Source organism: Tamandua tetradactyla, chromosome 4, assembly GCF_023851605.1.
Source record: "Tamandua tetradactyla isolate mTamTet1 chromosome 4, mTamTet1.pri, whole genome shotgun sequence".
NCBI classification, from domain to species: Eukaryota; Metazoa; Chordata; class Mammalia; order Pilosa; family Myrmecophagidae; genus Tamandua; species Tamandua tetradactyla.
The window spans coordinates 85,298,068-85,323,607 of NC_135330.1; the positions used below are offsets into that span (position 1 = coordinate 85,298,068).

The window sequence follows — 25,540 nt, forward strand, 5'->3', positions numbered from 1 at the left end:
TCTCAGTTATCCAGAATGTCACATCAGCTCAAAGAAAACTTGATGAGGTTTTCATGTGTAAAGCACAGTTCTAGACCTCATTGGATGAGAACAAAAGAGGACAGAGCCTCTATCTCTAAAGAGATTAAAATGAATCCTGGAGACAGAGCATGACTGTGAAGACTACAGTTGAGTTGGCAGGCACTTCTGAATGTCAGAGACTTAATTCATGAGTATTCGAATCAGTCTGGACCTTTCATTGGCAAGTGACAGAAAACCCAAGTAGAACATGCCTTGTCAAAAGAAAAACAACAAAGAAGGAAATTTATTGGCTCACATAATGAAATGTCCAGGGCGTAGTACTAGCTTCAGGCATAGCTTGATCCAGAGGCTGAGATATTGTCAGTTCTTGGTTCTTTTCCATCTCATGTATTAATTTACTGGCTCCTCACGATGATAACATAGTGCCAGTCCCTCTTCTCCTTGCATAAAAGGTCGGGTTTAAGTTTCTGTAGTAAGTGTCTACTTCTCTTCTAATAGCTTTAGAAAATCTCATTATTTTTCATTGGTTGTGATTGTTGTATTTCCACTCCTGAGGGGAGCATGAACCTCCAGTTGACCGGGTCTCCAGCCAATGTGGTCCAGTTCTGGAGTTAGAGTGATGCATCTACAAGCCAAGGAATGCCAAAGATTGCTAGCAACCACCAGAACCTAGAAGTAAGGAAGGATCCCCCCCCTATGGGTTTTGGAGGGAGCATGGCCCTGCCAACACTGTTATTTCAGACTTCTAGTCTCCAGAACTTTGAGACAACTTTCTACTGTTTTAAGTAACTTAGTCTGTGGTATTTTGTTACAGCAGCTAAGAAATAACAATAGCATCCACCTTGTTCTGAACAAGATGCCATTCATGGGAGGTGGACAGCACTGCTGCTAAGCTTTCATGTGGGCTTTCTCCTTTGACGGTTTTCCGTGTGAGTGGGAAGGTGGCTTCCACTGTAAAGGGAAGAAATGGAAAGTATGGAAGGTATGTGGATAGCATCTCCTCCAGAAAGCTGATAAGAAAAGTATACATTACTACAAGGATAATTTGAGGTATAGTTTTCAAAATTTCACTTTGAGGAGCCCTAAGGGAAAAGATGAGTCACCCCAGGGATCCTGTGGCATGAGGGGGAGGCCAAGAACTCTGGTCTCTAGGATTCCCTTCAACCTTATGCATCCCCTTTTATTTGCCTTATTTTTTGCCTTTCATATGATATTCCATTTGAGTAAGATTCCAAGGCTACAAAGAATTAGAAAACCAATGAGATGATATATGGTCAAGAAACTTGTAAGCTTGAAAAGAGCTAGACAAATGCTAGCTAGATAAAAAAATTTAAGCTCTCAAAACAGAAGGTTTCAGGCAGGGAGAACCCAAATTGTATTATAACTTCCAAACTACAGCTATATGGGATTTACATAATAGAATCTTTTCCAAATCCCTTATTCTTGAGATGGGGAACCTGAGACCCTTAAAGGTTAAATGACTCTCCAAAGGTTACACAAACTATTTGTGTCAAAGACTGAATCCTGGGCCTTGGGTCCCATTATCTTTAGAAATGTTATTTAACTTCTTCCTTATGGAAATCAGGTGCATACATATGTTTATTAAGCATATTATAAATTTGGCTCCATATATGGGGGTAAAATTTTGGTCTAAGGTAAGAAAGAAAGGAAGCAGGAATGCAGAACTATCCTGCTAATTTTACAATTCAAAACAATATAATTAACTAAATATAAATCCAATTTACTGTTATGTTTCCTATTCTTTATTGCCTTGAGAATGGAATAAAAAAGGGGAAGAAGTTTATATGGGGACAGATAAGGGAAAATTGAGATGAATGAGATAAAAGGGAAAAAACAGACATATTACCAAGGGGTACTGTGAGGGAATAAATATTCCCTTGCCATATAGGAGTCATTTCCCCCATTTGTTCAAAGCTTTCATTCATTCTATTAGCCACAAAGTCTAGTAAGAGCCTCATGGATATCACTTAACTCTATGAGATATCACTTGCCATATAGGAATGATATCTATGAGGTTATCATCATCCTATTTTCAGAATAGAAAACTGAGCCACAAAAGATCTAAGTAACTTACTTCAGGCTATAAAGCTGGCAAATGAGAGTTTTATTCTTGGAACTCATCTTTATGCAGGCCTTAAAGGTTCAAACTCTGCAAGATTCCTTCCATAAGGTGGTCACCTGAAACTGAAAGCGTTGGAGCAATTCATGAGCTCAGGTTAGGGTCTACATCTCCCTCCTGCAATGAGTGAGGCAAAGGCATCCCTTTGTAGAAACCCTGGTAGTTGGTTCACTGTTGGGGAACATGGGTGGGTCTACTGGTCTCCATCAAAGAGTTGCCAGGACCGTGGTGCCTGCTGTGATCTAAGGTAAGAAAGGGCCCAGAGAATGAAGACCTTGTGTGGTGGACGTGAAGATCATGCTGGGGATTCAGCTTTTGCAGCTGGTCAAACATCTGTGCCCTAGCCAGACTGAGGGGAAGCTGTGGGCCTGGGGGTCTTGGGCAGTTCTGGCTGAGCTGATTGGGGCTAGACTTCCCTATCAGCCCGAGGCAGCCCTCAGTGTGGAAATAAGCCCATATCTGAGTAATTTGGTACTTTTCTCCTCATCCCCCCTTTTTCCCCCTCTGCCTTTTTCTTTAGCACAATTCCAATCCCAGCTCTCAGCTGAAGAAGGGGAAAGGAACCTGCCCAATTCTATAGGGAGAAGATTGAGAAGTAGAGACTGGGGAGGTGGGCCTAGGAAGAGTATCCTCATTGATATATTTTTTATTGGTCTATAATATTTGGATTCTGCATGACCCCAGTGCAGAATTTGTACAGCCAAGAAAGAGCTTTGTGTATCAGCTGCCCTGTGTAGCCAGAGGCAATGTCTATCTGGCCTGGAAGGCGAGCTTTATATCTAAAGATCCTTGGGTGGAAGTGTGGGCCTGGACTGCATACGTGATGATACCCAGCTTGTCCAACTTGCTCCCTGGAGCTTGCCAGCTGGCGTTGGGTCAGGGCTGAGGCTACATTCAAAGGCCTGTAAACTTTGTAGAAATGCATTTCACTGGCAGAATTCATTCCATGCATGTGTTGTTCCCAGTTGGATGGCTCCTCACGGTGTTCTCATTGAAAACTTATCGAATTTGAACCTACTGTGGGTCAGGGTAATTCCCAGGCACAATGGGGGCAAAAGAAGTTCATGTGGACTTTCTGAAGTCTTTTCCTTTCTCATTAGAACTTCTGAGATGTGTCTCAGATTCAATGGAGGGGGAAGTATCACATGCAAATGAGGACCTTTCCCTCCTTGCTGCCCATCTTTAAATGGCTGAAAGGTGAGGTCATCTATAAGCATCTAGGGGATGGGTTGGCAACCTTTTTTGTAAAGGCCAGAAAGTAAGTATTTTAGACTTTGCAGGACACACTGCCTCTCTCACAACTATTCAACCCTGCCACTATGGCATGAAAGCAGACAGACAACATAAAACAAATGGGCGTGACTGTGTTCCAGAAAATCTGTAATATTCACCTCAACAGGCGATGGACAAGATTTGGTCCCCTGGCTGTCATTTGCCAATCCCAGCCAAGAAGATGGAGTTGCCAGAGTCGGCACATGAACACCATTACCTAGATGGAAAAGATGTATCAGACTGATCCAAGACTGCACGACCCCAGTGCAGAATTTGTACAGCCAAGAAAGAGCTTTGTGTATCAGCTGCCCTGTGTAGCCAGAGGCAATGTCTATCTGGCCTGGAAGGCGAGCTTTATATCTAAAGATCCTTGGGTGGAAGTGTGGGCCTGGACTGCATACGTGATGATACCCAGCTTGTCCAACTTGCTCCCTGGAGCTTGCCAGCTGGCGTTGGGTCAGGGCTGAGGCTACATTCAAAGGCCTGTAAACTTTGTAGAAATGCATTTCACTGGCAGAATTCATTCCATGCATGTGTTGTTCCCAGTTGGATGGCTCCTCACGGTGTTCTCATTGAAAACTTATCGGATTTGAACCTACTGTGGGTCAGGGTAATTCCCAGGCACAATGGGGCAAAAGAAAGTGTGGGTCACAAACCCCGATGCCCAGGAGGAGCCAGGGCAGGCCCAAGCATGAAGGACACAAAATAGAGGAGGACAGTAGTGGCAAGAAGCCAAGAGGAGCTTGTGGTATTGGTTTCATGGAGATGGCAGCATTTATGTTGGGCCTGGAAAGATGGGCCAGATTAAGTCAGGTGGAATAATGGACATGGGAACAGGAGGATGCAGGAATGATTGGTGGGCAGTCAGCAGTTTAGTTTGGCCTTCATCTCTGATTTAAAATTGTATTTTCCAAATACGATCACAACATCTCCCATGCCACATGCTTTTCTCCCCCACCACAGGGTAGAAATGAATTCCCCTCATTTTGAATCTTATGGGTTTTGACCTGTAATGCAAACCTGAGGATGCAGCAAAGTGAGGTTGCATGACTTCCAAGGCTGGGCCATAGAAGGAGTTGCAGATTCTGCCTTAGGAGTGGCCTGAGCCACCTTGGAGGAAGTCTAAGTCCTCTGAACCATCCATGCTGTGAGAAAGCTAGGCCCATGAGGGGCCATATATAGGCCCAGCAACAAGCATCTGGATGATTCCAGCTCCCAGCTGCTGAGTACCCCCAGCCTTCAAATCTTTCCAGCTGAGGCCCCTCCCATTATGAGCTCAGGTGAGCCATCCCCGTTTTGACCTTTCCTAATTCCTGGCTTACAAGAATCATGGGCATGATAAGAGGATTGTTGTCTTATACCACTAAGGGTAGAGTGGTTTGTTACATGGACTCTGTGGGAAACAGGAAGAAGAGTGTAGAAGACTGCTTGGTTCAGATCCTAACTGATCTTGGAGCATGTTAAATGAACAGGTCATAGAAACCCACTGAAGGGTTTTGTGGAAGGGAATGGCTTACTCAAACAGTGCTTTAAGAAAAGAAATCTGCAGAACAGTCCAGGACATGTTGGTGGATGGTGGCTGGAGAATAAAAGTGAGGAAACTCCTTATGGACCTTTTGGACTAATTTAGATGAGAAATAATCTCATGTAAGCTCTGGCTGTAAGAACTGAAAAGAAGGCTCAGTGCAAGACACACTGGTAGGTTAGAATGGACAGGATTGCTTCCTTATCCCTCCATGGTTTCCAGTACAAATTGGAGATGACTGAGAACAAAATGTCATATGTTTGGAACCTGGCTGGGCACTTGCCTCATAAAAGCAGGACTTTCTGCTTTGATTTTGCCTGAAGTTTCTCACCAACCAGTAGAATAATAAAACACACAGCTGGTTTTGGGTGAGACTGTGTTCTATGTGGGTAGATGGGTGGGGGTGCTCAAGAAAAAGTTGAATTAGTGGGGAACAAAAGGACGAATAGCTGGAACAGATCTGGGAGGATGGGCAGGCAACATTTTCCCTAAGAACAGCAGAGTAACTTTGGCCTACTTTACAGCCTACCCTGGCCCAACTGGCCAATGCCTTCTATTGGCATCTTTCCCTTCCCTCTATCACTTCCCCACACTCTACCACACCTTCTGAGATCACCTCCCAAGTAAACTACAGGTACTCCCATCCATGCACCACCTTCTTGAGAACACGATGTCTCAGATGAAAAAAAAAGGGCAAATGTTGCACAGTCCACTCCTCTCCTTGCCCCATAACACAACCTTTGTCTGAAATAAGGGAGCACATAGTCTTGGTCATCTTCTTATTTCTCAAGAAATGCTTTAGCTTCCTGGCTATAAAACAAATATGATACAATGGGTTGGCTTTACAACAGGAAATGTACTTGTTCATGGTTTCAGAGGGCTCTCTCAGCTACCAGTAGAAGCTAATCAGTTCTTTGTATCCTCTGACAAAACTGCTTTTAAGTTCTGCTCCCTCTAATGACTAGATGATATTAAGACAAGATTTAAGCATCTGCTGTGTGTAAGCACACTTCAGAGGGTGCCCCTTCTCAATTAACATGTAGTTAACCATATTAGAACACGAAGCAATCCAGAGGCTGTATGGGGAGTGAGTGCTGCTCCCTGCTTTGTAGAATTAGCTTTTGATGGAGACAAAGCAGCTTATCTTCTATGCATTTCTTTACACCTCCTTAGCTCTTTGAAGTCAGAAGTAGAGGCCATGAGGACAGTAAAAATAGGACCCTAAGGTTAGAGAAAGCATGCAGATCTGAACTGTTTCCCTCTGGCTAATTTGGTAGCCTATTTGAAAACTGGAATCCAACTATTTAGTAGGAATTCATTATGATTTCCTTTTGGTGCCTCCTTTTCAGGGCATCAGGGTATCTCAAGAGTGTAGGAGTTTGTAAAGTAAGGGCCATTCCTTGTTGGGGGCCAACAGGCACTCAAGAGGGACAATAATAGGTGCATAGAACTTGTGCCTATTGCAGAGCTCGTTCTAGATGCATGCCTGTCAATGAATAAAAGAGGTTTCCTCAACATTTTATTCATTTCTCCTTCTTTCACTGTTTCATAGTAAGCAAACTCCTCCCCCAAATCCCAGGTGAAATCAAGAATAGTCGGGGATTGAATCATGCCCCCCACCCCCACCACAAGGCACATTCAAGTCCTAACTTCTGGTCCCGTGAATGTGAATTTGTTTGTAAACGGGATCTTCGAAGGTCCTATTAAGATGAGGCCAAGTAGAATCAGCATGGGCCTTAGTCTAAAATGACTGCAGCCCTTATAAGCAGAGAAAATTTAGACAGAAACACAGATAACTGAGCATCAGCCAGAGGACAACTAAGGAGTGAGAAGGAGACAGAACAGCACATGATGGAGGCAGAGATTCAGCCACCACCTGAATGCTACAGACTTCAGAGAATGCATGGCCTGCCATTACCCTGATGTTGGATGTCTAGCCTCTAAAACTGTGAAACAATGAATTCCTATTGTTTATGTCCACCAGTCTGGTATTTGTTACAGCAGTCCTGCATAATAAGAAGGAATACCTTTCTCCTCTAATCCTCCTCCTTTTCTTTTACTCTTCCTTCCCATCTTTTCTTCCTCCTTTCCCTTTCCAGTTTTCCTCTTCTCTACTTCTGCTTCACAAAATGTCTTGCTTAATCAAATCACATGGGTTCCAATCTTGGTTTTGCCATTTATAAACTAGATGACCTGCAAAGTCACTTGACCCTGCTGTATGTCATGGTTTGTCCATAAAATGAGATGAGACTACTTCATGGTTGGTTGTGAGGCTTGAAGGGGATGATAAATGTAGAATGCCTGATGTGGGCCACACTAAATACAGTTCCCCTTTTTCCTCCTTTCTCGTTCTTCTTGCTTGAACTTGTAAATGAGTAGGAATAACAGACTACCTCTAGAAAAGTTGCCTCTAAATGCCTTTCTAAGGTCTTGGGCTGCAATGGCTAAGGAAGGATCAGAAACCTGGGGTTCTTGATAGATAATAAGACAAATCTCAGCTCCACTCCCAGAGGGCCAAAGCATAGGGCCTGGGGACTAAGTTTCCAGGTGATTTGGATGTGTTCGCAGGCTTGGGAATCACCTCCCTAGAGGTTTAGATTTTAGGTTTAATTCAATTTACTGGATAAATACATTGGTTTAAAACTTTTCATTAGTTATTGGCTCCTATTTTTTAATAGGAGCCTAGTTGTTAAATCAAAGATGTTTTTCTCTGACGCACATGCTGTATGTTTTTGGCAGAGTGAGTTGCATCAGTTTCCCAGGGAACTGAAAGTAGACCAGGTCTGAGGATCTAGACTAAATTCAGATCTAGTTTCAGATCTAAAACTAAATTCAGTTTTAACCATCTTGAAGCTCATGACTTTCATTTCTAAAACACACTGGTGTCTTCCCTGCAGATTACATAGCCTGTCTTTGGTCAGTAGGTAGCCTTGGCTTCTTACACTTGTCATCTTGCTCTTTGGTCTACTACAAATGCTGTGCTGATGCTCCAAGTCAGTGATTCTCAGTGGCAGACTCAATTGATGCTGTTTAATATTTCTGGATCAAGAAATAGAAGTTTGGGCAGGCCACGGGGGCTCAGCAGGCAAGAATGCTCACCTGCCATGCCAGAGGACATGCGTTCGATTCCTGGTGCCTGCCTATGTAAAAAAAAAAAAAGAAGAAGAAGAAGTTTATTTACAAATATAAAGGCAAACCTAGAAGGACTAAAAGATTATATAACAAAAATCAAGGGGTATATATACAGAAAGTATGGCAGATAGTTTAAGGGCAGAAGGTTCTCCTCATTATTCATGGTGGAAATATCAATAGATACTGTCTAAAGTTAATAAATTAAGAAATGAAGGCATGGTGGTCCCTGAATGTTATCTAAAATATGCAAGTCCCTATAGTTATGAGACCTGATAACTCAGATGTTGTCAAAATATGCATATATTCCCTAATTACATGAACATTGATAACATTAATTCCCACTAAGACTTCCATTTCTTCTTGATGTTTGTGGTTATCTCTACCTATCACATTAATTCATTCAATCAGATGATTGATCTTTAAGGAAATGGGTTTTATGTAAGCTCTGAAGAGATGCATAGGAGCTATGTGAATCACATGTGAGAATGTGGTGCAGTGAAGCCAGTTAACCACTGAGAAGGGTTACAGTCACTTCAGAGAGAATGGATTTGAATATGAACAAATAAAGAGGAGATCTTGGGATAAGGAAAATACAGTCACTTCAGAGATAATGGATTTGAATATGAACAAATAAAGAGGAGATCTTGGGAGAATTTATGAGGTCTCCAAGCACTCTTGTGAAAATGACTATTCTACGACTGAGCTGTGAAAGTCAAATATGAAATAAAAAATGTCAGAACTGGCTATTGTAAAATTTTGTCTGAAAAATGACTCCCCAAGCCCTTCAAATGCTTAATTTTTACTTTACTCTTTCTAAGAATTAGTGTGTAGTTGCCATGATAATGTAAGCTTTATTAAATAAAAATTGCATTTATTTTTATAATTTTTGGTTTCAATTTTCATGATAATCTCCTGGTCAACATTTACTATGAAATGCTGATCTCTGTGTTAAATGTATTCACAGTAAGTGGCTTGTTACCAGTGCCAATTATCCTTGGACAATAAGGACCTCCGGTCTCATTAAATTATTTAGACAGATGGTTATAGCCAATAGCTTAAAACAGAAACCACTGAGAAGGTGAATCCCTCTGCAGAATGTGATAGAGCAACAAAGGGGTGGAAAAGAGGGAGGGTGACCTTTGTTTGATTGTGGGCATTGCCGTACTGTTTGAACTTGTTTTATTTCACTGTATTTTATTTTGCTGAGGACAAATATTATGCTTAAAATTTGATAGTTTTCTTATTTGAAAAAGCAATTGGTGTGTAACTGGTAAAAAAAAAAAAAGGGGGGGCCCTGATGTAAGGTCTAATGGGACCCTCCTAGAGGAGATTCTGGCAGATGCCTTTGGTGACCCATGCATATCCTCTCAACACCCATTGCCCTGAGCATGCTGGCAGCTTCCTACTGAGCTTATATGACTTTCTCTGCCTGAGGCTTTCTCTGGCTGCTAGGTCCATACATGGGGCAAGCCACATGCAGGGGAGCTGATGCTCCAGGAAGTGGCCCGCCACCATAACGGATTGGAAATGCAAGGCTAATATTCCAGCTTCCATCCCTTGGATGGGACATCTTTGAGGAATGGTCTACAGCATTCCACACTCTATACCCCCACCCTGACATCCCCAGCAAGACTGAGTCCCACTAGCCTATACTGGCAACCTGCTCACAAACACATTCTCTCTTGGTTTCCTTGCCTTCCCTGCCTCACTTCCTCACTCCACTATTCCCTAGGATCACCTCCCAAATAACCATCTTGCACTTGAATCCTTGTCTACTTCTGGAGGAAGCCAGCCAGTTCTACGATGTACATCTGACAGGTTAACTGCCTTCCTACTTTGAGCAAGCAAAGTGGTTTGAGGAAGTTCTGATTAAGTGTGCACTTTTGACAGCCAGGGGTTATGGGATGGGGATGGAGAGTGGAGAGGGAAGTCTTTCCAGGTGCCAGGGCCCATGCACCTAGATGCACTTGGAACAGGAGGAATTCTTCTTCCCATACACTTTCTAGAGGGACAAGCACAATGGCCTTCAACGTCCATCTCTCACTTGTCTGTCGGAGGGAACTAGAAGAATGACAACGCCAGGAAGGAAGTGCCAGAAGGTTGGTCCGTTTTCATTCCTTCCACCCTGACAGAATCTGGAGTCCACTGCTGCTGGAGTGTTCCAAACCACAAAAACCCGTGCTTCAAGGGGTCCCTTAGAGGTCCTCGGTCCGGATGCAATGCACAGACTCTTTGGTTTAGTTCTCCAGAATGTGAATTGACAGTAGGACTGAGAATAGGCTACAAATCCCAACACCTGCAGCAGCTTCTGTTCTTGGTGGGAAATTATTACATGGGTTTGAAAGGCTGTTCAGGTTCTTGCAGAATGCCTCGCAAACATGTTGTGCCAGGACAACACGTGTATTGGCTGCTCAGTTCTTGTGTTCCTGAGGATGCAACGAGATTTTAGACATGAATAGATGACATTGCTTGTGACTGCTTTGACCAGTAGAGTACAGTGGGTGTAACTCTATGCTGGTTTCTGGGCCCTGTCCTTCAAACACTGCAAGATTCTCTTGGAATACTCTCCCTGGTTATCACGTAAGAAGTCCAACAGCCATGAGACTATGGTGTTGGTGAGGGCATGAATAGGTTCTCTGGTCAACAGTCCCAGCTGACCCCTGCCTTTCAGCCATCCTGCCAAGGTGGCAGATGGATGTGAAATAATCTTGGACCCTCCAGGCCAGCCCATCAACCAGCTGAATGGTACCTTGTGGTCTCAGGCAAAACTACATGAAGCAGAAGAATCACTTGGCTGAGTCCAGCCCAAATTCCTGGCCTATAAAACTGTGAAATCTAATAACACAGTGGTCGTTTTAAGTCACTAAATTTTTGGCTACCTTGATTTGCAGCAATAGATAATTGAAATCAATATGTTAGATAAACACCTCAACATTTAAAATCTACCCTCATTAATATTCTGTAAACTAATGTTCTCTGCAGCTGGAAATACACTCAGAACCATAATTTCCTTAAACAAAATTTTTCAGTTGAAAATATACAGACTTCCAATCACTTAATTAATCTATATCAAAATTTTCAACTCCTCATGTGGTCTGTTGATTACATCAAATGTCTTAAATGTTCATGTCTCCTGGTATATTCTCCTCCCACGCTGTCTCTGGACCTGATTTTTGTTAACTTGCTTTCGTCAGTGGGACTGTAGCAAAGTATATACAATTAGAAGTTTGAAAAGTTGCCTGTTAATTTCTGCTGCTTCTTTTTGATCCCTGCTACCACCAAGACCACATGCTCAGGCTAACTTACTGGAAGGATGTGAAAGAGACTGAGGAGAAACCAGATCTCCCAGCTAAGTCCAACCTAAATTAACCACCCCACAGCCAACCTACTACCTGGCTGCAAGTACATGAGCTAGTCTGGCTATATCAGCCAAGTCTGGCTCAGATCCGCAGTCACCCCACTGATCCACTGATTTGTAGGAAATAATGAAGGATTGATGTTTGAAACTGCTAAATTTGGGGTGGTTCATTATACAGCATTATTGTGATGATAGATAACTGATATTTTCCATTCAAGGACTTCTATAGTCTGCTTAATATCACCTCCTTTGATACTACCTTTTCACTCCTCCTCTACTATCCATTACCCTTCGCCATCAGAATGAAATAAAAAACTAAAGCAAAACATTTATAGCATGTGTGCTTTTACATATTCATCTACTATTTGAATGGTCCCCTCTGCCTGGTCTGACCTAACCGTTCATCCCTAGGTTGGGCTCCTGAAACACAATTTAGTTTTCAAAAATAAAATCTGAGCTCTTCTGAGAGAATCCCTTCCTAATCTCCAATACTAGTTTCCTATTGCTGCTTTAATAAATTATCACAAATTTAGCAGCTTAACATAAAACAAATTTATGCTTTTACAGAAATGATTCAGGAAAACGACACAGATGGACTGGATCTGGAATTTGGAACTGGAAAAGTTTCAGGAACTGAAAGGCCCTAGGAGTCAGCTACTCTCTCTTTCTCCTGAGCCACAGGGCTCTTCTTTGATAGATTTTTGCAGATTTCTATGCGTCCTGCCTTATTTATGTCATTCATGGCCTGGACTTTTCTGCTTACACAGCGTTTATGCTTCTTCAATTGCTTGGGCTTTCACAGGACTATCAATCTCTCTGATTCTCCCTATTTAAATTCTAGAGGGAGAACGTCAGCTCAGTCCATTCCCTCTTAGACCAGGCCATACCATAATTGCTGGTAAGTTTATGCATTGGATGCCTCCGGATTAGGTGTTTATTCCTAGTCCAATCTGTAAAGGCTGGGCAGCAAAGAGGCCAAGTGCTCTCAAATTAGGCCAGGGGAGCTGTGGGCAGAGCGATTTTTCCTTAGAGGGGACTCTGGGTGAGCAGGCACCAAGTGGCATAGCATAATGGGTTACTGTAGAGAGCATGGATCAGGTAGGAAAGTAGGAAAAAAAAAAAACCTTGGGAAATTATCTACAGACTTACAAAGATAAAAGCTAAATCAAGTTTGAAAGAATCAAATAAAAACATGAAAATCATACCTTCTAGTGTTAACACTAGTTTTCAGGAAGAACTCTAGGAAGAAGAATGGAACTTTGATCTCATGTCTGGAGCAAACATTTCAAGAAACAAAACAGTTTACTTGGTAGAGTGCAAGGCTGAGAAAGAAAATGTGTATAAACAATGCTTAGTTTTGCTTTAGTGCTTAACTAGAGGCCAGCCTCCCACTTACCACTGGCAGGGGGATCACTAACGCCTTTATATAGAATTAGACCAGGAAACCAAATCCAGAAGACCTGGAGCCATTTCAGGGAACTCATCTTTAAGAACCGGTTCCACTGGAGCCACTGCTGGTGCCAAATTTTTTATCACTCAGGGTTCAATTAGAGAAGATCATTAGGAGATTTTATATGTACGATTTCTTACAGGATTTGCCCTTACGCAATTGGGGAGCTGGTTAAGCAGTCTCTGTGCTCCCACTGCCTCTTATGCTGGAGTTTGAAGCACAGAAGGGAAGAGGTCAGGAAAGGTAAGATGGAGGTATATCTTGGGCACCAAAGGCAAGCAGGGGACTGGGACTGCAGGCGGGGGGCCGGGAGCCAGCACAACCACAGGGGCTGGAACCCAAAAAGAGACTGAAGCCTTGTTCAGTTTGTTGCCTTTGATTTTGGTGGCATGGACTCCCAAACCCTGAAGGAGGATCTGGAGGAAGGTGGGGGCAGTTGCAGAACCTGCGGCTGCCCCGTGCCGTTGAGCAATGTACATGAGCGCCAAGATGGCCACTGTTCCACTTCCGCCCTCCATATCTCCTATGAGCCTCACTTGACACGACCCTTACCGGAAATACGTGGGGAAGGGAATTCTGGGAAACGTGGTTTATCCTAGCCAAGTCGACACTGCGTAAGCCACCTCAGTTTTTGTGAATTTGTTTCTCAGTTTCTTGAATAAACAGGTCTATGGTTGTAAAGTCTCAAGGGAGACTCTTATTTCGTGATTACTGATTTTTCTATACGGAGCTGGCAAAGACAAGAGAGTTTCCTTTTCGTTAGGCAGATTTCTCTCTTGCCCACTCTTATTACCAGCTTTGGTTATTCTGGCAAGCCACACGGGTGTCACGGTCCCCTGCCTCATTTTAGGTGGACTCAAGGCTTTATCTCTCATTCCTTTGTACGCAGTTGCTTATCCTTGAAGTTCTGGGTCCCTGGACTGAGAATTTGCCCCACTCTAGCATAGCCACAGCCACTGAATTTGCTTGTCACTCTGTTTTAAGCTTGCTTTTTTTAAGAGTAGAAATGGGGGGCTGGGGATTCTTTTTTTGGGGGGCGGTGCATGGTCCGGTAATTGAACCCAGGTCTCCTGTATGAAAGGCAGGCATTCTAACCACTGAACTAGCTGTGCACCCTGAGGATCTCTTTTACTTTCTTGTGAACACAGAAATGTGTTAACAATTATGTTTGATTGATTCATCCAATATTTGGGTGTTGTATGGTGGGCAAGTTTTCAGAATATCTGGTCAACTCTTATTGTTGGCTTCACAGGTCCTAAAATGAGATGGTGTTAAAGCATCCAGTGTAGTAAATGCCACATGGCGGAAACTCAAGACTTTTATTTATCATTATGTAGCTTTTGGACAGTTCTGGGCAGTGGGGAATATCATGATAAATAAACCAAGTATGTTCTCTGTCTTCCTGGAGATTATATTCTAGTGTAGGATGGAGGGAAGAAAGCAACTGGCAGATAAATGCAATAATTACTAATGGGATATGAAAGAGTTGAATGAGAACCGAATTAACAAGTCAGAAGCATGCAAATATAGAAAGATATATAGAGAGTGAGCCTTTCTTTATTCCTTTTGATGTGGAGATGGAATAGAAAATAACACATGAGAGAGAGAGAGAGAGAGAACGGATAAAAATGGCTTGGAAAAATAGATTAGATCTCTTTTGCCTTAATATCTGGATTATAAAGACTGTGTTCCAACCCATTAAGTTGGGGGAAATTTCAGGCTTTTTCTGAAGTTGCTTCTTATTTGATTTTCTCCGAGTCTACCATCATGTCCCATGTCCCCTAATTCTCTAAGAATCACATGCATCAACTTCATGATTTACTGGTGAAGCCAGCATCCGGCTGTTCATCTGGAGCCTGGGGCCCCTATGCAGGTTGTTTAGGATGCTTGGCTGGTGTATCCAGGGAACAGCATGCCCAGAGGTAGTGGAGTTAAAAAATTGTGGCTGTGTACCTTCCAAACAACAAGTAAACGAAAACCCAACCAAACAAAAATTCAACAAAATGGTGTTGCAATAAGGAGGTACTCATGTGGAAAAAGAATGAAATGTGACCCCCATCCATACTGCATACACATGCAAAAAAACTGTGGCTGTGCCCCGGTTTGCTCTGACAGGATAAGGAGGCTATAGCGCCTTCTGTGATCCATTCAATCTTTAAAAGGTATGTGTGTGTGTGCATGAAGGGGACACTATAGTATATGCTGAGGCAGGGTGCCTATGGCCCCATGATACCGAGGGCCAGGGAGATAGGTCAAGTCCTTACCACCTGAGCTACAGCCTGACAGGAGGCCTTGGCAACCCTGAGTACTGGGCTCGCACAGACTGGCTCTGTCTTGGTGATGGTGCTTACTTCTTTTTGTGGCTGTGCAGAGTGAGAGGCAGGGATCAGTGCTTGGCTGGAAGCCCTTGTGGTTGTGCTGGCTCCCGAGCCCCTGGCCTGCAGTCCCAGCCCTGTCAGTGAACTTGTAGATGCTTGATGTCCTGTCCAGCCTTGGCTATTCTTCAAAATAATGGGAAGAACACTCCTTCTTTCTGTCTTATGATGATGGGAAAGTGGTCCAGGTCCCAAGGAATTCAGCTCTTTAGTTGAATAATTGTTTTCTACAAAGATGCACACCCCTTGTTAAAAAATTCAAGTAATAAATAAAAATACAAATATACTAAATCCAACCATCCAGAATTTTAAAAAAGGTTATTTTCTGAACATTATTATTGACACATAATAGACATATTTCTGTATGCAAACACAGAAATAATTTCAGAATGGGATTATGCTATACATGGTGTTTTAAAAAGCAAAATTTATTAAATTTATTATAATTTGAAATCATTAGGAAAGGAAGCTGAAGTGAAATGGAAGGAAATGCTGAACTTCATATAAATGTTTCTTCATCACAAGAGATTGTTGTAGCTCTTTAAAAAGTATTATGGAGCATTTTAAACATACAAGAAGTATAAAGAATATAATGAAAACTGTGCAGCCCCCACCACTTGGCTAGAAAGTTGAAGGTTACAGTTGTTTAAATTCACCCTCAACCCCTGCTGCTTAGACTACCTGGGTTGGACAAGTTCTGGCATCAGCTGGTGTGTGGAGTTGGATCCCATGCCCCACTCAGATGCACACCCAGTATGGGTCCCAGTGTTTCCCATTCTCATGGTGAGCTCCTTCTTGTAGCCAGAGATGAGACAGGGTAGGTGGGCTGGTACCTTCTTTTCTGGGACAGACACTCCCAGTCCCTTATACAAGCCAACTTTAGTGGCCCCAACAATCATCCCTGGTGGCTGCCATATTGAAAATGCCATTTTAGAAAGCTAAAGTCAATTATGAGCTTCTCTCACCTTGAAGTCCTCTTCTCCAGACCTTTGCTGTTACTGACTTGGAATATTCAGAGATTCTAATGGGCAAAGGTTATTAGTTTTTGGGTGGTCCCCTCTGGTGACTCTGGCTATGTGGGTTCCTCAGGTCTATTGGATTATGCCAGTAATTGTTTCCTTTTGGCTTTGTTTCTAAATGTGTCACTACCTGGTCTTCTGGCTTATGGGAGTTTCTAAGGACTTACTTTAATAATTTGTGTTTCTCCTATTACTTCAGTGCAATTTGGTAGACAAAAAAGGTAAATATTTGCATTCAGTGGGTTATCTTGAATGGCAAGTCTCATTCTATCATTGTAATGAGAACAAAAGCAAGTTTTATTTTCAAAATAGTGGAAGGAAGTTCAGAGGGCTTGACCTGTGGGTGATTCAGGGGCAAAAAATTCCTACCCAAAAAGAGAAATAAATCTCTGTTCCTTCCTGTAGTGGTTGTGATGGAAATGACCACAGCCCAGAAAGGCTGTCTTTACATCTGTCCTTCTCTCAGCATATGCATATAGAACCATGGATAAACAGATCCCCATGTGAGCAACTGCTGGGGAGCATGGAGGGGCAGATATGGTGAGGGAGGGATTTCCCATCCTAAAGAGAAGAGTATGGCCTTAGGTCAGAATCCTGGAAAGAAAGAAAAAAAATGGTGGAAGGTTTTGAATATTTACTGGTGCACCATTTATTTAATCATTGTGTGTGATCCTACATCTTAAACATTCATTGACATTTGATGGTAGAAGGCTAGAAAAACTGTGCACAGCAGCAGAGTGGGCTGGGAGATGGTCTGGTTTAGTCTGAGGATTTGCTACATCTGTTCTCTAAATGCTCTAGGTTGGCTGAGTTAATTTTAGAGTTGTTTGGGGGGACATGGGGTAGTGTGGCTAGATGTGTTTTAGACCTTGGGTTCTGGGCTGGATGTTTCCTTTGCCTTTCCATGTCCTGTCTTTCCCCCTTCACCTTGCTCTCTTCCCCATACTGATCAGATGAACTGAACCAATGGGCACCTTGGCTCTCTAGCTTCTGCTTGGCTCCAGTCAATGGGAAGAGAGGACAGAGCATAAGGTTGGGGCATTCATTCTCCTGGGTGCCACCCTGTGCGCTTGTCTTGGCTTCTGTGTCCTTTAGCAGAAGGTTACACTGGCTTTCAAGATGTCATCACCTATAGGACTCTCTCCTTCTGATCATAACCACTTCTTTCCAGCCTCCCTTGAGTATCAAGTGTCTAATTCTGATGGCAATAGCCCAAAGTACTGCATTATTCTTCCTAGTTTCCCTATGCAATTTTAAATAGTTCTTTTATATAGTATTTCTTGAATTGTCTTAATTTGAATGTGTCATCTCATTCCACTGGAACCCTGACTGATACAGGTTATTTGAAAATCTATCATTAATTAAGCATGATATTAACAACATAATTCTCATTCCAGGAGGATAAGGAGACACATTTTCCTGTTTCTATGTATGAAGGCTTGGTTTTATACTTGTTCTGATTTCTTGTAACTTTGTGATGTAGGATAAAGAAGGAAAGTGACTATGGCTGCAGAAGAGATGAATGAATCAGCATCACAGTTTTTGATTTGGGGTCAGAATTCCTTCCTTATATGATTCCTAAATTAGTATAGTATAATTAAAGGTACTTTCAGGAGACTTAAAAAAAAGTCCCTCTTCCCTCCTATTCTGTTTCTTGAGCATGTCACCTGGTGTCTTAGTCTCATCCTGGTGTTTTTCCCTACTTCTCTTTCTAATCATGTGCTTTATTCTTTCTGAGAGAAGTCAGGACAGATGTGATCTTCATCATTGTGTTACTTTCTTGGAGATGTTTTAATGCTCCTTACAGCTAAGCACCCTGGACATTCACCTCTGGGGCTGGTACATCCTCACTCTGAAGGCAGAGTTTGGGGAATGAATCCAGACATCATTGGTTTACTCAGCATCAATGTATGCTGGGTTGCTATTATGTGTAAGATGCTGTGCTAGTTAGTCTCTGGAATTAAGAAGAATAAGATACAGTTTAAATTTGTCAGAAGTTTGTAATATAATTGGTGTTACCTTCTTAGCATCTGTAACGAAAGAATGTAAATGGTTTAATTACACTGTTGGATAATTGTTTAAAGACATGAGATCTATAATTGCAAGTATAAAATGAATACTTGTCAAAGATTTCATTACTCTTTAATTAGTGGGGGAACCAGTTAGATGTTCCAGCCAAAGGAGAAGCCAAAGAGCAGACACATATGTAGGCAATCAGAAGTGCTGAAATGAATGTGTAATGACATAAAAAACTGACATCTTCTATGGGTAGGAAGAAAAATCAATTGCACCTCCATCAGACAAAATTTAGTTACTTGTTAATATACAAGAACTGATTGCATTGCTATTGGTTATCTACCAGAAAGGAATTGTTAAATGTCTCAAAGAGTGAAAAGCCAAGAGACCTCCTGAAATCAAATAACCTGAAAGAGCTGCTGGACAACAAGTAGTTCTCTGTTGATTTCAAAGTCTTTCACAATTTTCCCTGCAATACTTATGGTTGCTAAGAGACACTCAGTTCTGTGAAATAAGGAATAGAGCCATAGGAGCTTGTCCTATTTTAGTCATTAGCAGCACACTGTAATGTATAATATTCATGTTGCATTGCCAGAAGTGTTGCAGAGGTCTTCGCTGGAGGTGTGACTGGGTTTGTGGCAATGTTTCCAAAGATGCCCTGGCCAAGGAGAGCCAAGAAGCCTTTCTGGGGGAAGGACACAAAGTCCTGCTGTCCAGTCAATCAAGCTAAATTAAATCTGCACTTGACTGGCAGGCAACTCTGAGACAACCTCAGATCAGCAGGAATTTAGCTTAAGGGAGTGGCTTCCCCTTACTTGATGAGAAACTGAGTGTCATGGTTAGGGACAGGTGTCAACTTGGCCAAGTTGTGGTACCTGTTCATCTGATTGGGCAAGCGCTGGCCTGTCTGTTGCAATGAGCACATTTCATAGGATTAGGTCATGATCACGTCAGCTACATCCACAGCTGATTCCATTTGTAATCAGCCAAAGGGGAGTGTCTTCTGCAATTAGTGATGCTAAATCCAATCATGGGAAGCCTTTTAAGGAGGACTCAGAGGAGACAGGTTGCATTCCTGCTTTGGCTGGTGAGCCTCTCCTGTGGAGTTCATCCAGGCCATCCATTGGAGTCATCGGCTTCGCAGCCTGCCCTGTGGATTTTGGACTCTGTGTTCCTACGGTCACGTGAGACACTTTCATAAATTTTATATTTGCAAGTGTTCCCTGTTGGTTCTGTTTCTCTAGAGAACCCTAACTAATACATCTTGGTACCGGGAGTGGTTCTTAAGGAACAGAATCTTAAAAATGGGTTTTTATGAATGGTTTTCTACTCTGACTGGGCTCAGAGACACTAAGGACTCTGATTCCCGTAATCAGAATGACACTCCCAATCCATGGACTGAGTTGGCAAAGGAGATAGTCAAAATATCATCATTTGATTCTCCTAATGCTTCGCTTGTACGAAGCCAGACTCTGGGGGATAATGTTTTTGACACCTTTACAGAGTTTTGTAGGAATAAGAGTTATAGAGATGTTGGTTGGTTGTTGTTAGATACACTGTCTACATTAAAGGGTGAAAGGGATGGGCTTAAGGCTTCAAACAAGAAGCTTAAGTGCCGTCTGAAAGATGTAGAGGTTTCTATGAGTATCCTGAAGGAAAATTTTATTTCCTGTAGCCGTAGACTTGAGATCTCTGAAAATCAGACTCAGAATCTTATTGTTAGAGTAGCAACTTTACAACGTAAACTGAAATCTCAGTCTTGCATGGTGTCTGCCATTAAAGTGAGGGCATTGATTGGAAAGGAGTGGGACCCTGAAAAATGGGATGGTGACATATGGATTGATAATGATGTTGGGGGTGAGGTTGAAACCCTAGACCATGCTGAGCCTTCTTTAGATAACCCTGTAATAGTCTGCCCTGAGGACATAGCCGCCCCACCTCCAGCTTGCCTTGAGGAATTGGCCACCCAACCTCCTCCTGAAGGGATTAGCCCTAGAGTTATTAATCCTGTTTCACCAGATGAAACTGCAAATGAAAGCCCTGAAGCAAATGGCTTGGAAGATATTTCTAATTCTTTTCATGACCCACCCCCACCACCCCTCATTTCTTCTAGACCTATAACTAGACTAAAGTCCCAACAGGCCCCTAAAGGTGAGGTACAAAGTATCACACATGAGGAGGTACGTTATACTCCAAAAGAACTGTGTGAGTTTTCCAATTTATATAGACAGAAATCAGGGGAATATGTGTGGCAATGGATCTTAAGAGTGTGGGATAATGGTGGGAGGAATATAAGGCTGGATCAGGCTGAATTTATTGATATGGGCCCACTAAGCAGAGATTCTGCATTCAATGTTATAGCTCGAGCAGTTAGAAAAGGTGTTAACAGCTTGTTTGGGTGGTTGGTTGAAACATGGATCAAAAGGTGGCCAACATTACCTGAGTTTGAAATGCCAGAACTGCCCTGGTATAATGTAGATGAGGGGATCCAGAGGCTTAGAGAGATTGGGATGTTAGAGTGGATTTATCATGCAAAGCCTGCTCTTACACCCCAGGAATGTCCAGAGGATGCACCTTTTACCAGAACAGTGAGAAATAAATTTGTGAGACTAGCACCATCATCCCTCAAGAGCTCTGTGGTTGCACTTCTCTGTAGGTCAGATATTACTGTAGGAACTGCTGTCACTGAGCTGGAATCCTTAAACACAATGGGGATGACAGGATCCCGAGTTGGCAGAAGCCAAGTGGCAGCACTTAATCACCAAAGACAGGGTAGACATGGGTATTATAATAGACAACAAACTCAAAGGAGGCATCAAAATTATATGACACGCAGAGATTTGTGGCATTGGCTAGTAAATCATGGGGTACCTAGAAATACAATAGAAGGGCAGCCTACTAAATTCTTGTTGGAGCTGTATAAACAAGAGTTCTAGGTCAAGGGAACAGAAGTCTAACTTGAATTACAAAAACACAGAGTCACGGCCCCTTAACCAATTTCCAGACTTGAAACAGTTTACAGACCCTGAGCCCCTTGAATGAAGGGGAGGCCAGGTCCCTATGGGGAAGAAACCTGTTACACTGCCACAAATTTATACTGTTAACCTTCCTCTAAGTCTTCCCCAAGGAGACCGACGGCCTTTTACCAGGGTAACTGTGCATTGGGGAAAAGGAAATGATCAGATATTTCGGGGATTATTAGACACTGGTTCAGAAGTGACATTAATTCCAGGGGACCCAAAACGTCACTCTGGACCACCAGTCAGAGTGGGGGCTTATGGAGGCCAGGTGATCAATGGAGTTTTAGCTCAGAGCTGTCTCACAGTGGGTCCAGTGGGCCCCCGGACCCATCCTGTAGTTATTTCCCCAGTTCCGGAATGTATAATTGGCATAGACATACTGAGCAACTGGCAGAATCCCCACGTTGGTTCTCTAACTCGTGCAGTGAGGGCTATTATGGTGGGAAAGGCCAAGTGAAGCCACTAGAACTGCCCCTACCAAGCAAAATAGTAAATCAAAAGCAATACCGTATTCCTGGAGGGATTGCAGAGATTACTGCCACTCTTAAGGACTTGAAAGATGCAGGGGTGGTGATTCCCACCACATCCCCATTCAACTCTCCTATTTGGCCTGTGCAGAAAACAGATGGGTCTTGGAGAATGACAGTGGATTATCGTAAACTCAACCAGGTGGTAACTCCAATTGCAGCTGCTGTTCCAGATGTAGTATCATTGCTTGAGCAAATCAATACATCCCCTGGTACCTGGTATGCAGCTATTGATCTGGCAAATGCTTTTTTTCTCAATAGCTATTAGTAAGGACCACCAGAAACAGTTTGCTTTCAGCTGGCAAGGTCAGCAATATACTTTCACTGTCCTACCTCAGGGGTATATCAACTCTCCAGCCCTATGTCATAATCTTGTTCGCAGAGACCTTGATCGTTTCTCCCTCCCACAAGACATCACACTGGTCCATTATATTGATGATATCATGTTGATTGGACCTAGTGAGCAAGAAGTAGCAACTACTCTAGATTTACTGGTAAGGCATTTGCGTGTCAGAGGATGGGAGATAAATCCAACAAAAATACAGGGGCCTTCCACCTCAGTAAAATTTCTAGGTGTCCAGTGGTGTGGGGCATGTCGAGATATCCCTTCTAAGGTGAAGGATAAATTGCTGCATCTGGCCCCTCCCACAACCAAAAAAGAGGCACAACGCCTAGTGGGTCTTTTTGGATTTTGGCGACAACATATTCCTCATTTGGGTGTGCTACTCCGGCCCATTTATCGAGTGACCAGAAAAGCTGCTAATTTTGAGTGGGGACCTGAACAAGAGGAGGCTCTGCGACAGGTCCAGGCTGCTGTGCAAGCTGCTCTGCCACTTGGGCCATATGATCCAGCAGATCCAATGGTGCTGGAAGTGTCAGTGGCAAATAGAGATGCTGTCTGGAGCCTTTGGCAGGCCCCTATAGGAGAATCACGACGCAGACCCTTAGGATTTTGGAGCAAAGCCTTACCATCTGCTGCAGATAACTACTCTCCTTTTGAGAAACAGCTTTTGGCCTGCTACTGGGCCTTAGTAGAGACTGAACGCTTAACCATGGGCCACCAAGTTACCATGAGACCTGAGTTGCCTATCATGAGTTGGGTGTTGTCTGACCCACCAAGCCATAAAGTTGGGCGTGCACAGCAGCACTCTATTGTAAAGTGGAAATGGTATATACGAGATAGAGCCAGAGCAGGTCCTGAAGGCACAAGTAAGTTACATGAAGAAGTGGCACAAATGCCCACCCATGGTTTCCACTCCTGCTGCCACATTACCTTCTCTTTCCCAGACCAGAGCTATGGCCTCTTGGGGAGTTCCTTACAGTGAATTGACTGAGGAAGAGAAAACTCGGGCCTGGTTTACAGATGGTTCAGCACGATATGCAGGTACCACCCAAAAGTGGACAGCTGCAGCATTACAACCCCTTTCTGGGGTGTCCTTGAAGGACAGTGGTGAGGGGAAATCCTCCCAGTGGGCAGAACTTCGAGCAGTGCACCTGGTTGTTCATTTTGCTTGGAAGGATAACTGGCAAGAGGTGCGTTTGTATACTGACTCATGGGCTGTTGCTAATGGTTTGGCTGGATGGTCAGGGACTTGGAAAGACCATAATTGGAAAATTGGTGACAAAGAGGTCTGGGGAAGAAGTATGTGGATAGACCTTTCTGAGTGGGCTAAAAACATGAAGATATTTGTGTCCCATGTGAATGCACACCAGAGGGTGACTTCAGCAGAGGAAGATTTTAATAATCAAGTGGATAAGATGACCCGTTCTATGGATACCAGTCAGCCTCTTTCCCCAGCAACTCCTGTTATTGCCCAATGGGCTCATGAACAAAGTGGTCATGGTGGTAGGGATGGAGGTTATGCATGGGCTCAGCAACATGGACTTCCACTCACCAAGGCTGACCTGGCTACAGCCACTGCTTAGTGCCCAATCTGCCAGCAGCAGAGACCCACACTCAGCCCCCGATATGGCACCATTCCCCGAGGTGACCAGCCAGCTACATGGTGGCAGGTTGATTACATTGGACCACTCCCTTCATGGAAGGGGCAGCGATTTGTTCTAACTGGAATAGACACATACTCTGGATATGGGTTTGCTTTCCCTGCACGCAATGCTTCTGCCAAAACTACTATCCATGGGCTTACAGAATGCCTTATCCATCGTCATGGTATTCCACATAGCATTGCTTCGGATCAAGGAACACACTTCACAGCAAATGAAGTGCGAGAATGGGCACATGCTCATGGAATTCTCTGGTCTTACCATGTTCCCCATCATCCAGAAGCTGCTGGATTGATAGAACGGTGGAATGGCCTTTTGAAAACTCAATTACGGTGCCAACTAGGTGGCAAAAACTTGAAAGGCTGGGGTAATGTTCTCCAGGAAGCTGTGTATGCTCTGAATCAGCGTCCACTGTATGGTGCTGTTTCTCCCATAGCCAGGATCCATGGGTCCAGGAACCAAGGGGTGGAAATGGGTGTGGTGCCACTCACTATTACTCCTAGTGATCCACTAGGAAAATTTTTGCTTCCTGTCCCTGCTACCCTGAGTTCTGCTGGTCTACAGGTTTTAGTTCCAAAACGGGGTGTGCTTTCTCCAGGAGAAACAACAGTGATACCACTGAACTGGAAGTTAAGATTGCCACCTGGCCACTTTGGGCTACTTATGCCTCTGGATCAACACACCAAGAAGGGGATTACATTATTGTCTGGGGTAATTGACCCTGACTATCAGAAGGAAGTAGGACTGCAACTACATAATGGAGGTAAAGAAGAGTTTTCTTGGAATATAGGAGATCCCCTGGGGCGTCTATTAGTACTACCATGCCCTGTGATTAAAATCAATGGAAAACTGCAACAACACAATCCAGGCAGGACCACTAATGGCTCTGAGACTTCAGGAATGAAGGTTTGGGTCACCCCACCAGGCAAAGAACCACGGCCAGCTGAAGTGCTTGCTGAGGGGAAAGGGAACATGGAATGGGTAGTGGAAGAAGGTAGTGATAAATATGAACTTCGACCATGTGATCAGTTACAGAAACGAGGACTGTAATGCTGTTTTGTTTGTGTTATACTATTTAAGTTGTAAGATATCAAGTTTAAGAATGAATGTTGCCCAAGGATTTGCACGCTATTCTGGAGAGATTTAATGTGTTTCCAGTTATATGCAGGACAGTTGAGTATTGTCAGGAAAAAAAAAAAAGTGCACTTATTTGTTTTCATTTGGAAATTAAGTATGGTCTAAGGTGATATATATATGTGTGCCAAGTTGACAAGGGGTGGACTGTCATGGTTAGGGACAGGTGTCAACTTGGCCAAGTTGTGGTACCTGTTCATCTGATTGGGCAAGCGCTGGCCTGTCTGTTGCAATGAGGACATTACATAGGATTAGGTCATGATCACGTCAGCTACATCCACAGCTGATTCCATTTGTAATCAGCCAAAGGGGAGTGTCTTCTGCAATTAGTGATGCTAAATCCAATCATGGGAAGCCTTTTAAGGAGGACTCAGAGGAGACAGGTTGCATTCCTGCTTTGGCTGGTGAGCCTCTCCTGTGGAGTTCGTCCAGGCCATCCATTGGAGTCATCGGCTTCGCAGCCTGCCCTGTGGATTTTGGACTCTGCGTTCCTACAGTCACGTGAGACACTTTCATAAATTTTATATTTGCAAGTGTTCCCTGTTGG

General features: G+C 43.3%; 1 long non-coding RNA gene across 3 annotated transcripts; it reads right to left on the reverse strand.

The window, feature by feature from the left end:
- Positions 1–305: 305 nt before the first annotated feature.
- LOC143679109 (uncharacterized) lies at positions 306–13,410 on the reverse strand. 3 transcript variants are annotated; one of them, XR_013173561.1, is made up of 6 exons: positions 13,344–13,410; positions 12,654–12,770; positions 8,058–8,098; positions 3,553–3,650; positions 2,117–2,220; positions 306–646 (listed from the first exon to the last, which is right to left on the reverse strand). It is a non-coding gene; the product is annotated as an uncharacterized LOC143679109 (long non-coding RNA). The 3 variants fall into 3 exon arrangements; XR_013173559.1 differs by having other exon boundaries at positions 12,654–12,719; positions 12,845–13,395; XR_013173560.1 differs by lacking the exon at positions 3,553–3,650 and having other exon boundaries at positions 2,117–2,226; positions 12,654–12,719; positions 12,845–13,395.
- Positions 13,411–25,540: the final 12,130 nt, after the last annotated feature.